The sequence below is a fragment of the Lissotriton helveticus genome, chromosome 5_1 (assembly GCF_964261635.1).
Source record: "Lissotriton helveticus chromosome 5_1, aLisHel1.1, whole genome shotgun sequence".
Classification (NCBI taxonomy): Eukaryota; Metazoa; Chordata; class Amphibia; order Caudata; family Salamandridae; genus Lissotriton; species Lissotriton helveticus.
The window spans coordinates 1,561,063,615-1,561,078,119 of NC_136065.1; the positions used below are offsets into that span (position 1 = coordinate 1,561,063,615).

The 14,505-nt window shown below is 50.9% G+C and overlaps 1 long non-coding RNA gene across 1 annotated transcript; it reads right to left on the reverse strand.

Moving 5' to 3' along the window:
• Positions 1-11,493: 11,493 nt before the first annotated feature.
• LOC144753699 (uncharacterized) lies at positions 11,494-12,595 on the reverse strand. The gene is made up of 3 exons (XR_013594485.1): positions 12,563-12,595; positions 12,225-12,301; positions 11,494-11,867 (listed from the first exon to the last, which is right to left on the reverse strand). It is a non-coding gene; the product is annotated as an uncharacterized LOC144753699 (long non-coding RNA).
• Positions 12,596-14,505: the final 1,910 nt, after the last annotated feature.

The following is a 14,505-nucleotide window of genomic DNA, read 5'->3' on the forward strand; positions in this document are numbered from 1 at the left end:
GCATAATCCCATGTATTATATATTTATATAGGAACATCTATATCTCAATTATTCCAACCACTTTTTTCTCAAGCAAACATTTTAAAGAATTTTCTAGTAATAACTGTTTCACACATTTTGACCGAGAAAGACTATAAATGGCCCTATTATTCTGCTCACGAACAGGAAGGAACATCTTGAGCTCCAGGGGACCGATCATAAAGGCCTTCTTCCTAATAGCAGCAGGCAGCACGCTTATCCCTGGTGTGCTGAAGTGTTTACCCCTCCTTAGGCTCTCAGATGCATTCCTGCTAATATATAGCTGATTTTACACTGTTTGGTGGGTTTATTTTTCTAAGGTTTGCAAACACCATAGCCTTAATCAGTTTAATCATGCTATATGTATTTTTCACGAGAGTAGTGCATAATAAAGAAATACAGATACAAGACTACGGGGTATACTGCCTTGGGATTTGAAAGGCCTGCTTACCTGCAAATCCCCTGCTGGGTCTCTGGCACGACTGGCTGCATGGCATTGTAAGGTCTATCTAAGCCCCAGCTCTCGAGCAGGTGAGGCCCCTGTCTATTTCCCCCCTCCCTCCCCCCACGCCCTATCAACAAGGACATAACTTTGGGCCTTAAGGGCAAACAGAGAACCACCAGATGTGACCAAACACTTGGTGCGCATCACCAGGATCCAGGCTAGAGTAGAGTAGCCAGAGCTACAGGGCAGGATGGATACTGGCGGAGTGTTTTCCCTTTAAGTGCATTGTTGGTTTTACAGCATCTAAAGGCTGCAGCCTATCGTCCTTCACCCTTTGACATTTTCATTTTTGCTTTGAAAATATTTGTGCATGTGTCTCTTTTCACTTTTATTAAACTAGTGAATTTTCCTATCGTTAGTTTTGAGCAGAAAAAAAAACTTGGCCTTGAGCACTGAAGTTCTCGATTTGGCTCAACTGCTCATATACATTTTGAAAATGTGGTGGTCAGTATATTCAATGGACAACATTTGCTTTTCAATCAATCAATCAGGGGTTTGTTAAAGCATGACTACTCACTCGAATGGGTCTCAAGACGCTAGGGGTGAGGGTGGTGCAGGTTCCATTCCATCAAGGAGGGGGGTCTGTCGAAGAGCCAGGTTTTGAGGTTTCTTGCGAAGATGGGGAGCGATGTTGTCTGTCTGAGGTGGAGACTAAGGGCATTCCATGCTTTGGCCACGAGGAAGGAGATGGAGCAGCCTCCCGATCTGGTCTTTCTGGTGCGGGGGACCACGGTGTAGGAGAGCTGGGCTGATCATAGGGTTCTTTGGGGAGCGTGGAATTTGACTCGGCTGTTCAGGTATGCTGGTCCGTTGCCGTGGAGGGCCTTGTGTGCGTGGGTGAGTATCTTGAAGGTGATTTTCGCCTCGACGGGGAGCCAGTGGAGTGTGCGCAGGAGCTGGGAGATGTGGCAGTGTTTTGGCAGGTTGAGGACCAGTCTTGCAGCAGCGTTCTGGATGTTCTGTAGCTTGCGGGTGAGGTTTTAGTTTATTCCGGCGTAGAGTGCGTTGCCGTAGTCGAGTCTGCTGGTGACCAGGGCGTGAGTGATGGTCTTTCGGTGTTCGAGGGGTATCCATTTGAAGGTCTTACGAAGGATGCGGAGGGTGTGGAAGCGGGAAGACGAGACAGAGTTGATCTGGCGGTTCATTTTGACCTCGGAGTCCAGGATGATTCCCAGGTTGCGTGCATGTTTCCGACGGCAGGGGGCCACCAGGTGTCGCTCCAGGCATTGGGGTTTGGGCCCATGATGAGTACTTCTGTTTTGTTGGTGTTTAGTTGTAGGCAGCTGTTTTTCATCCTTTTGGCGACTGCTTCCATGCCTTCTCAAAAGTTGTGTCTGGCGGTATTGGGATCGAGGATAAGTTGGGTGTTGTTGGCGTATGACAATGTTGAGTCCGTAGGTTCTGACAATGGGGGCGAGTGGAGCCATGTAGACGTTGAAGAGCGTCGGGCTGAGGGAGGAGCCCTGGGGGACTCCACAGGTGGTAGGTGTAGGGCCCGAGAGGAAATGGTGGGGGGCGGGGAAGGGGGAGAATCTGACGCGCTGCATACTGCAGGAGAGGCAGGAGCGGATCCAGTTGAGGGCCTTGTCCTGGATTCCTGCATCGTAGAGTCTGCGTATTAGGGTGCTATGAGAGACTCCCCGCTGAGAGTTCGAGGAGGATGAGGGCTACCGTTTCTCCGTTGTCTAGTAGGGTGCGGAATTCAGTAGCGGCGAGGAGGGCGGTTTCCATACTGTGGTTTTTCTGAAGCCGGATTGGGAGGAGTCGAGGACGTTGTGTTCTTCAATGAAAGTGGCGAGTTGGATGTTGATGGCTTTCTCGATTACTTTTGCTGGAAACGGGAGCAGAGAGATGGGTCTGTAGTTTTTGAAGTCGGTGGGGTTCGTTGAGAGTTTCTTTAGGAGGGGGTTGACCTCAGCATGTTTCCAGTCGTCGGGGAACAGGGCGGTCGTCCGGGAGCGGTTGATGGTGTGGCGGAGCAAGGGTGCGATGGTGTTGGTGGCTCTGTTGAAGATGTGATGGGGCAGAGGTCCGTGAGGGCCCCTGAGTGGATTGACTTCATTGTCTTCAGTGTATCTTCAGTGTTGAGGGCTGTCCAGTTGTCAATCACTGGTTTCCGGGTGTCAGGGGTGGTTGGTGAGGGTTCAGTTTGTTGGTTGTCTTCGTCGAAGATGTCGTAGATGCTCTTGATTACGAGGCCTTTAAACCAAGAACACATTAATCTTACTGATTAATCTTACATTAATCTTCAGATATTTGAGAAAGATTTTACCTCCGCCAGCAAACCCTTGAACTGTGGAGTGCCTCAGGGGTCTTCCCTGAGCCCCGCCCTTTTTAATGTTTACCGTAGCCCTCTGGCCGATGTCGTCCGCCCCTATGGAGTGAAGATTGTCACCTACGCGAACGACACACAGCTGGTGGTAGCGCTGGACCCCCGGCTTAACTCCAACCATAGCTTACACAAATGTCTGGAAGCAGTCGCCACCTGGATGTCGGCCTCCTGCTTAAAACTAAATGGGGAGAAAACAGAGGTTATGCTCTTGGGAAATACCATCACCAAATCCATTGATTCCATCTGGCCCCTTAGCCTAGGCCGTCCCCCGGAACCCAAAGAACAAATCAAAAGCCTCGCCATCTGGTTAGACAAAACACTCAGTTTTAACCGCCAGGCAACCAAGCTTGCTGCCACATGCTTTGGACTCCTGAGGCTACTCCGCAAAATCCTCCCTCTCCTCCCGCTCCACTCAAGACGGATCATGGCCCAAGGACTGATTCTCTCCCGGATTGATTGCGGAAACGCCTTGTACCTTGGAGCCCCACAGTCCACACTCAATAGACTCCAAATTGTCGAAAATTGCGCCGCCAGGACCCTCCTCGACATCCCACGACGAGTATCAGTTAAAGCCCGACTGAAAGAGCTCCACTGGCTCCCTGTGCAATCGAGGATTGAATTTAAGGCCATGTGTATTGCCCACCGCTCTTACTGGGCAACAGGCCCTGCGATCAACCGCCCCCTGGTAAATGCCTATCACCCCAATCGTCTCCTCAGATCTGGGACGGCCTGTCTCATTACAGTGCCGCGTGCCAAAAGAGCCAGGTTTGGTGGCCGGTCGCTCTCTCACAACCTAGCCAAGATCTGGAACACTCTCCCCCTCTCTATCAGATCCGAGCCAAAATTACTTACCTTCCGAAAGCTTCTTAAAGAACAAGTTACTTACCTTCGGTAACGATATATCTGTAAGAAACAGTAGTTAGTATTAGATTCCTTACCTTAGAATATCCCCAGGCGTCAGTCTGGATCCGGAAACTTTTGCGTAGCAGTACCCCTGCGCGTCGGTAGGCGTCGTCTGCAGGCGTCCCCTGCGGCTCCGCGTCCGTCGTTGGCGTCGTGCGCCGTGATGACGTCGCTGGAGTATATAGACGCCGCCTCCGCGCGCTGACGTCAGTTCTTTGCACACAGCTTTTCCGCACCAGAACACGCAGAGCCATGTAAGAACCAACACTGGTGCCATGCGAAACTAGGGCCCTGAAGGGGATGACCTTAACCCTAGGTATCAGTTCGCAGAACGGGGAGGATGGGTGGGGCGGTAAGGAATCTAATACTAACTACTGTTTCTTACAGATATATCGTTACCGAAGGTAAGTAACTTGTTCATCTGAAAGAAACAGGTTAGTATTAGATTCCTTACCTTAGAATAGATACCCCAGCAATACCAACCCCGGTGGTGGGTCTGCGAACCAATACAGCTTACACCAGAAAGTCCTGGAGGACAGAACGGCCAAAGAAGCCATCCCTCCGGACTTGACTGTCCAGGCAGTAGTGCCTTGCAAACGTGTGCAGCGAGGCCACGTAGCCGCCTGACAAATGTCTTGCAAGGGGACTCCCCGGCCCAGGGCAGTAGTAGCCGCCGTGGCCCGAGTGGAATGGGCCCTCAGCCCAACAGGAGGCTCCTTCCGAGCCAAAGAGTAGCACGCTTTGATGCACAGGACGACCCACCGAGAGATGGTCCGCTTATGCACCGCCCGTCCCTTCTTCGCACCCACGTAGCCAACAAACAGTTGGTCATCCACCCGGAACTGGCGAGTGCGATCCATATAAAATGAAAGCGCACGTTTTGGGTCCAGACGATGGAGCCGCTCTTCATCCTTTGAAGGATGCGGAGGCGGGAAGAAGGAGGGTAAGGTGATGGACTGCCCGATGTGAAAAGCAGAGACTACTTTGGGCAGGAAAGAAGGTCTAGTTCTCAGAACCACCTTGTCTGGATGAATGGACATGAAAGGAGGTTTGACAGAAAGAGCCTGGAGCTCACTCACTCTCCTGGCAGAGGTGATGGCAACCAGGAAGGCCGTCTTTAAAGTCAGGAGACGGAGAGGACAGGAATGAAGTGGCTCAAAGGGAGCACACATCAAGAAGGTCAGAACCAGGTTCAAGTCCCACTGAGGCATCACAAACGGAACAGGTGGATACATGTGCGTGATGCCTTTCAAGAATCTCGTTACAATAGGGGACTTGAACAAAGAAGGTTGATCAGGCAGCCTTAGAAAGGCCGAAAGGGCAGAAAGGTAGCCCTTGATAGTGCCCAGAGCAGAGCCCTGCTGGGCAAGAGAGAGAAGAGGAGAACCTCGGAGAGAGGGGCAGAAAGACGGTCCACAGCCTTTGCTGTGCACCATGCCACAAATATGTTCCACCGGCAGGCGTATACCGACTTTGTGGAGGGACGCCTGGCTGCCAGAATCACATCACAAACTTCAGGAGGCAAGTCAAATGGCCTCAACTGTCGCCGCTCAATCTCCACGCATGGAGGTGGAGACTGGACAGGTTCGGGTGGAGGACCGTCCCCTGCTGCTGCGACAGAAGGTCCTCCCGAAGGGGCAGGCGGATCGAGGGACCGACTGACATGCTGAGTAGCTCGGGATGCCAGTACCTTCGAGCCCCGTTCGGAGCCACAAGGATAACTTGGGCCCGGTCGCGCCTGATCTTCTTCAGCACTCTGGGCAGAAGTGGTATAGGCGGAAAGGCGTACAACAGACCGCAACTCCACGCGCGCCGAAAGGCGTCGCCGTGCGAGTGCCGTCTTGGAAACTCCAACGCGCAGAACTGATGACATTGCGCGTTCTCTTCTGTGACGAATAGATCTAACCAAGGCTCTCCCCATTTCAGAAAGAGGCCTTGCGCCACGTCTGAGTTCAGACGCCATTCGTGATCCACCGAGCACCAACGGCTGAGTTCGTCCGCCCTGGCGTTCAGAGAACCTGCCAGGTGTTGAACCGTCAGTCACGCTCTGACGTTCCAGCCATTGCCAGAGACGCAGAGCCTCCTGGCAAAGGGTCCACGACCCCACTCCGCCTGCTTGTTGCAGTACCACATGGCAGTGGTGTTGTCCGTGAACACCTGCACTACACTCCCGTTGACAAAGGGGAGGAATGCCTTCAGTGCTAGACGGATCACCCGCAGCTCCAACAGGTTTATATGGAGCCGGGACTCCGCCGGAGACCAGATGCCTCTGATCTCCGCCTCTCCCAAGTGGCCTCCCCAGCCCTGGAGGGACGCGTCCGTCACAACCACGTGCTCCGGTTGGGGAAGGGAGAGGGATCTGCCTCTGACCCAATCGCGGTCCGTAAGCCACCACTGCAGTTGTCTCGCAGTGCCCTCCGAGATCAAGACATGGTCGGACAAGTTGCCCTGATGCTGGGCCCACTGAAACTTCCGGTCCCACTGTAGAGCCCGCATCCGCCACCGGGCGTGATGCACCAGAAGGATGCAGGAAGCCATCAGCCCCAGCAGCCGCAGCGTCAACCTGACCGAAACCCGGGATAACGGCTGAAAGATGGGAATCAAAGCCTGTATATCCCGGACTCGCCGTTCCGGAGGATAAACCCGAAACTGCGCCGAGTCGAGAACCGCTCCGATGAAAAGGAGCTTTTGAGAGGGACACAGGTGTGATTTCGGCACATTGATGGAAAACCCCAGCTCGTGCAGGAGGTCTGCCGTCATCTGAAGGTGGTGGACGACTGTCTGGGGCGAGCCCGCCTTCAACAACCAGTCGTCCAGGTAGGGGAAGACTGAAACCCCCAACCGGCGCAGATGGGCTGCGACCACCGCCATCACCTTTGTGAACACCCGTGGGGCGCTGGTAAGGCCGAATGGGAGCACGATAAACTGAAAGTGCTCGTGGCCTACCGTGAACCGCAGGTAACGCTGGTGGGCCGGCAGGACGGGGATGTGAAAATACGCATCCTGCAAGTCCAACGCTACCATCCAGTCTAGCGGGTCTAGAGCAGCCAAGACCTGAGCCAAAGTCAACATCTTGAACTTCTCCTTCCGGAGGAAGCCGTTGACGTTCCGTAGATCCAAGATAGGACGTAGGCCCCCTTTGTCCTTCTTGGGTACCAGAAAGTAGTGGGAATAGCAACCACGCCCTACTTCTGGCCCAGGAACGTGCTCGACGGCCCCCTTGGCCAAGAGGGCCGTAACTTCCTCCTCCAGAAGTGTCAAGTGGTCCCCCGACACACGGTGGTTCTGCGGTGGCATGGCTGGAGGAGTGGTCTCGAAGGGGAGGGAGTAGCCCCTTCGGACGAGCTGCAGCACCCACCTGTCCGATGTGATTGCGCGCCAGCGGGAGTGGTGATGGCAAACCCTGCCACCCACTGGCGTCACATGGGCCCGAAAGCACGGACTAGGAGGATTTGGAGGCCGATGCTGCGGGGGGAGGTGTGGTCTGACCTCACCGTTGTCCCCGACCGCCTCCACGGCGGATTCCACGGCCGCCACCGCGTTGAGAAATGTGTTGCGGCGCGTGGCTGGCAGCACGTGTGGGACCGCCCCTTCCTTGGCCACGAAAGGAGCGAAACGAACCCGTTTGCTGGCGCTGGGTCGAGAGACCCAAGGACTTGGCCGTGACCCTGGAGTCCTTGAAGCGCTCCAGCGCGTGGTCCGCTTTGTCGCCAAACAGGCGACTGCCATCGAACGGCATGTCCATCAAGGCATTCTGGACATCTGCCAAAAAGTTGGCGGACCTCAGCCAGGCATCGCTCTGCCCAGCGAGTCGGTCGTATCAAGACCACACCTGATGGAGTATTTCGCTGCGTCTCGGCCTTCAATCATAGCCTTGCCGAGCTTTGCCGTACCTCCTGCGGGCATTCTGGCAGCAGGTCCGCGACCGTATCCCACAGAGAGTGGGAGTAGCGGCCCAAGAGGCATGCGGTGTTGCAAGACCGCAGTCCCAAACTCAGGGACGAGAAGACCTTTTTTCCATACTGGTCGTACCTCTTGGATTCCCGGTCGGGCGGGGCCGACGGGAATGCGGTCTGGTAAGTCGAGGCCTGGATCACCAGACTCTCAGGGGTGGGATGGGTGGACAGGAACTTGGGGTCATCCTTACACGGACGGTGGCGTCTGGCCACGTTCCTATCAACAGGCGAACCTGAAGCGGGCCTGGACCACGTGCCCAAAAGAACGTCAGACAAGGCTTCGTTGAACGGCAGCAGTGGCTCCTGTGGGCATGACTGCGGTTTGAAGACCTCAGTGAGGATGTTAGGCCTCACGGCCGCGACGGGGAGCTCAAGGTGTAAGGCCTTGGCAGCCCTCATCAGCACCACTGAATAAGCAGCCCCCTCCCCCGAAGCCACGGTAGGAGGCGAGACAAAGCCAGGGTTAGGAGAGTCGTTCAGACCACTGGCGTCACCCAAATCACCTGTCCAGTCCACATTGTACTGACACTCACGTGACAGAGGGTCCTCAGACCCCTCCCAACCCTCTCCGTACTCTACATATTCACCATATCCGGAATCAACAATGTAGACCGGCTCCCCGGGGTCCACAGGCCCCATCGGCGTCGGACGACTCCGCGTCCGGAGTCGGAGACGGTATGGGGGCGGCGCCGCCTGGCGCCGGAGCACCGGCGCCGCGCCGTTTCTTTCAGATACCTGGCTTTTTAATAAATCGTCCTCCTAGTAACCATCTTGAATCCCCGTCTAAATCCAGCGTACTCCGCTTTTAGCCTAACCTCTGTAGCGCTGGGACACCCCTGGGTAGCCATCGCGCTTTATAAATTACTAGCAGCCCGCCCCAGCGTTGCCTGGGGCAGAAAGGGGCTGGGGGCAGTAAACCCGCTCCCGGTCCGACCCCCTCCCGACTCCCTCCTGCCCCCTCCCGCCTGTTCCTCTGTGCACACCCGCTCCCTCCCGCCCTGAGCCTTTACTTTACCTGTGCTGCCGGTCCTTCCCGCGAAGTTGACTTCACCGCCGCTCCTCTTCGCCATGACGCGCCCGCGCTCCTCACTTCACCGCAGCTCCATGTCCGCCGGCCGCCGCTCCTCCTCCTCGTCGTCATCACGCACGACGTCGCGGCCAGAGCAGCGTCGCGGCCGGCGCTACTTTCAGGGCACTACTTTTTTTTAAAAGTTATTTTTTTAAGGTGCATGTTCTCTCTTTATAATAGTAGTACAGATTTTTTCATTTCATTTCACTGATACTTACCATAGTAGTACTAACACCAATGTTGGCAAAGTCTCTTTCCAAAGTCCTCCACACATATGAAGTTTTGGCATTTCGAGCGGCACTAGGGCGGCCGGGTGCAGAGTGCCGGGTGCAGAGTGCTGCTGCCCAATTTTATCCAATGGGGGATAGGTGACTTCCGGTTGGTGGCTGCTCATGAGCAGGCCACAGGGATAGGCTCAGGGCAATGGGGGATCCAGTTTAGCACTCAATGTGCACCCGCAGCGGCACAGGGGAGGCTGAGTGCAGGGGGCTGGTTTGGTTTTGGGAGCCCTGCTGATTTCAACGGGGATTCTCTGGTCGCAACAAACACTGCAGGCTCTGGGACAAAGATCTGCTGGAGGTGAGCACTGGTTGGAGAAGTACGTTGGGATGCCTGGGGATGCTGGGACACCATCGGTTGGTCCACACAAGGCCGTGAGACGTTGGGTGCAGGGGTGTCTTTAGGCGTTGGGTTTTCTTACCCGCTCCGGTGGTGGTCGGGGCATCCTCCAGACAGGGGCTGCAGGCGTTGATTGAAGATTCAAGGCAGGTCAGACATCACCAGATCTCAGGTCAGGATCAAAAGAGAGACCTTCTTGTGGTGTTGGGCAATTCGAATTCAGGCCATGGGATTCAGGTGCAGAGTGGTGAAGACTCATGGATTTGGCCGGAGCCAGAGTCTGTGGGTGAGTAAATCCGGTGCTCATGGGAGATAAAATCTTGGTTTGGGAAGGCAGGGCAGGTCCTCTGGGTACTTGGAAGCTTCTGGCTACAGGGGACACCAGGATTTTGCTGAAGTAGGTTTGAGGGGCGGACAGGCTGGTAGGGCTGGGGCCAAGTCAAGTCTTCTTAGATCAGCACAGCTCCTTCGGTCCTTCTTCTGGTCGGTTCTTGTCTGAGGATGCATGGTTCGGGGTTGCCCCTAAATACTAGATTTAGGGGCGTTTCAGGTAGGTAAAGGTTGTGACCAAGGGTCTTGGGGTGGGGTGGGTCACCCTCCAGTGGGAGTTGGTAGGTCTCTTCCACTGCCCGAATTTTCTATTCAAGTATTACCAGGCTCTCTTCCCTACACTGTTTTTTGTGCGAGATGTTTTGGGCCTTGTCTCGGAGCACTGTTTGAAGGCTTCCCATACCTTCCCTGGTGAGTCCACTGTGCAGACCTTGTCTTCAAAATAAGGAACGGACTCCACAGAGTTCTGAAGCCAACTCAGCCATTCAAATCCTAGCTGGTCAACTTTCAACATGGCCTCCATACCTTCGTGCCAAGCCCAATGCAACCAGGAGTGGCGCATGGTAAATGATACCCTTGGGCTATCATGGTTGAACACTGCTCTACACTGGTTCTCGTCCAACTCTCTGGGCACCCGCTCTGTCTCTGGTGCATGCGCCAATCCAGGTGGGGGTCGGCAGGGAGAAGAGCATCCACCACCAAGTCTCTTGCTCCCCGGGCCCGGCAGTGTTTCTCATCCTAGGCCGGAAACACCCTTCTCTGGCTCGGGCCCCGGCCCAAACAGCCTCTTCGGTCACCTTCACTCTCTGCAGCCGTTGCCGGATTCAGACACCTCCCATCCAGCTTACACTGTTCTCCAGACGACTCGGGCAGACTTTGGAGCAACTTTATTTGTCCTGTAAGGTGAGTGAAAGAGAGCCCCCACTGTCCAATCCTGCCTCTGCTATCTTTTCTCCCTGGGGAATGTTTTCCATGGTCTGGGGTGCCTCCTCCCGGGATCTCTGTCTCTGTGGCCTTCGTGGCTGGTCTCATACTTTGTGGCAGCGCCTGCCACACGGCTAACTGACCTGTCCCACCTCCGAGGAGGGGCACATGCAGCCGGAACCTCATCTGGGAACAGCTCTCTTCCCTCATTCACTGTCAGCCTCCATCTGAAGGCCTCCCAATAGGCTGAGCTCCAGTCTCCTGCTGCTGAGGATTGGATCCCCACACCACATCAAAGGTTCTGGCAGGCAAGCAGCAGGACCTACTGTTGTTCACGAGGGCAGCGCCCTCCAGCTAATAACAGATGGTCACGGGGATTGCGCGGAAGCTCTATTTCTGCTCGACCGCTATCTTCTGCCACTGGCCATGCCCTCGATGTGGTCTTTGTTCTGATCCGATGTGGGAAATGTTTCCAAGTCGTGATGACCCCCTATAGGTGCGGTTATCGTGTGTATCGCATAGTATGTGCTGGATGATGAAGGGTGAGACACATACGCACAGTTTTGTGGTTTTCGGTATGCTGGTAGCTTTGAACAACTCCGCAAGTTCCTTTATGGTATTTCATTGGATAGAAAGTCAAGTAAGGTTTATGGGACCCCTCTAAAGCAATTACTTTCGGGTCAGTGAGAAGAGGGGAAAACAACAGCAAACACAATAGAGCAACTCCCTCGTGACCTCCTAATTTTTCATGGTGCAACCTCCAATTGTATGGGCATAATCATACTACAATAACACATCCATTTTACTTTCTCATTTTTTTATTGAAATAATTTTCTCATTAAACATTTCTTTTTATATCATTTTCAGTTTAAAAAAAATTTTCTCACCACAAATTACATTATTATCAATAAATCATAATACACAATCCATTATTCCTATACCAATACACATACTAATAACCATATCACCAGGTAGAGAACTAAACCAAACAACACTCTCTCTCACTCATCCACATTCACAACTTCATATATCCGGACTCGTTAACACGTTTTGTTGATTTTCTGTCTATTGCCCAATATGTAACCACTCTAGTTAGTGGGATTTTACAAGGACTTGGTCAACGCGTTTCGGTGGAAGGTAACAGCGATGGAAACCACCTTCATCAGGACCCGCCAGATATGTCAATATGTGTTCTCTCTACCCTGGAATTACCTGCAAAGATGTATATGAAAAGTCCACATTACATTTTATGCCCATAACACAAATTAAAAAGACATTGCTTGGACCGACCAACAACTACAACGATCATACAAACATTATCCTTTTAAGTGTCACCTTATTACCCAAAAACACAAGTGATTCCTATCTGTTAAGAAGGAAAGAACGCAGATTCTACAATTCCCATTTGCCTTCACTTACTCAGGGCAAAAAGAGAGTTCATCTGTCTCTTTAAATAGATATCTGGGTATTTTGAAAGTCATCACAACTTTTATTTTTACTTCTCATCCTCTATTATATGGTATACATCGTGTTTGCGGTGCTGAGGAATTAGCACATATCTGGACTTACTCTTAATTGGATCTTCAATTTAACGTTTTCACAGATCATTCCAGATTCTAGTAATGCAGCGACCACAGATTGGCTACCTATAGAGTAGGATAGAATAAAAGGGAATTCTATCACCTATCCTGCAGCAAGATCAGTTTTCATCTTCAAACCCCAAGCTTGCACCCCTATAACCTTAAGTATCTTTGTAAAGGATGGGAAGGAACTTCAATCCTGTCTTGATTTGACCATCATGGTTTTTTCAAGATTTACACTGGAAAATAGAGGAGGCGACAAATCTGACACCTATTTCCCATAGGGAAACATTGTTTAGCAACCATTTTAATTAAAAACCTTGTTACCTTAAGTGTCTTATTAGAACGGAGACATCTTAGATTCTGTCTGTAGTTGGCCCGTATAAGTTGCTCTCTGAGTCTCTTAAATAGGGTTATAACCTATACATACAAAGTTAAGAAAACTAATAACTACACAGGGGACCCATTGAAAAAAATGTAACATTCTTTATTATTATAGTATAGCCCTTATAAGTACCTTAAACTTTTTTCTTTTTATATTCCTTTATGTATGTTAACACTTCCTCTATGCAAACGATGTCCAACTCTATAAATTCGGGCCACGTACCATTCATCAAATCACTGTCAAAATATGGAAAAATAAATTATTTTTTCATTGTCCGATTTCGACAGCATTTCAGACTTTATTATCTAAAATTTACAATATTGCCCTTTTGACCTTTCCACTAACGTGCCCCTTAGTGTCTCTCGCAAGAAAGCTAACACAGAGTTCTCAATCTCTTTCATCGTCCCTCATATGCAGAAGCTTTAAACTCTGCTGCACCCTCTATGACAGAAAGTTCCTATATCAATCTCACCAAGGTTACCTAATACATTACAGCCTTCCCTGAGATAACTTGCCAGTGTCTTAAATTGGACCTCCGCGTACTCACCTATTTAATCCCGCATTCCTCTCCGTCAGCGTCGTGCACCAAACATCGCACATTCATGAATGCTTTATGCTCCTTTGAGAGGCTCATTATATACCGGGTGCCTCGCGCTGAAATCACTTTATTAGAGACACCTGGTTTAACTTACTTGAAACAAACCACAGATTACTCAGCAACATTACAGCCCTCATCACGTGATCTTCAAAACGGCGCCGGTGTCCTATCGCATTAGACCTAGGATGTCAACAACGTCAAGAATTGCGTCTTGAGAAATAAACTTTGCATTAATTGTGTCTCCAAAAGGGTCATTGATACTAATGACAGACTAATTTTCATAGTGGGATCCTAGCGCCATATTGGAAAGGTAAATATTCGGCAGTGAGTCTCCAATATGCACATAGTGTGCATCTTACCCGCCATAGAGATACCTCACATTTTACTTAGGTCTCGACATTCCCATATAATTTAATAACGGCACGTTGTTACGACAACAATATAGCACAAAAATAGATGTCTTTTCAAAACAAAAACACATTATTGCCCCGTGTGAATACTACATGTTAGGTACCATTGTCAATATGGTATATCTATGGTTTTTAAGCCGAGGTACGATTCTAGATATGGGCAAAGAGACTTGAACTTCTAATATGCCCCCTATATTATTTTAATGAGATGACCATATTTTCGTCAGGCTAGTGTATTACTGCCCGTACATCCATATTGCTATACATAGTTTAAACATACTACCTAGAACTAGAAACAAAGTAATAGTTTTGGATCTCTCCTGTCGCTGCCATGTCTACACTGGTTAACAACCAAATGATTTAAACTGCAACATATTTATTGTGTGCCCCTATTCAGCCACAATTCCAATTTTCTGACCTGTAGATTAAAAATGTTACATTACAACTACAAGCATCACACTTCTTGTCAGTAATCTAAGGTTTCAAGGCTGATACTTTGTTTGAAACTTCAAAAAGATATTTTTCAAGTACTTGAGTAGACAGCCGTCTACATCACTCAACGTAGTTGTTCTGCAAATCTCCATTCTGCATGATTACAAATATGCAGATACAATATTACCAGGGTTTTGTGATATTCCACTGGATTTCTTCATCCAGTCCGTTTTTTACACTATCCAGGGAGAAAATCCCAAAACACTCTTCTTTTACGGATAATATCCCTAGGGGTCCCTGTTTGTCCTTTCACCTTTTCTAGGATACACCATTTTGCGTCCTTTTCAGAATGCTGTTTGGCTAGAAAATGATGAACAAGTGGGGCTTCCACTCTGCCATTGCGTATCGCTGAATTGTGTTCACTATATCGCACTCTAAACTCACG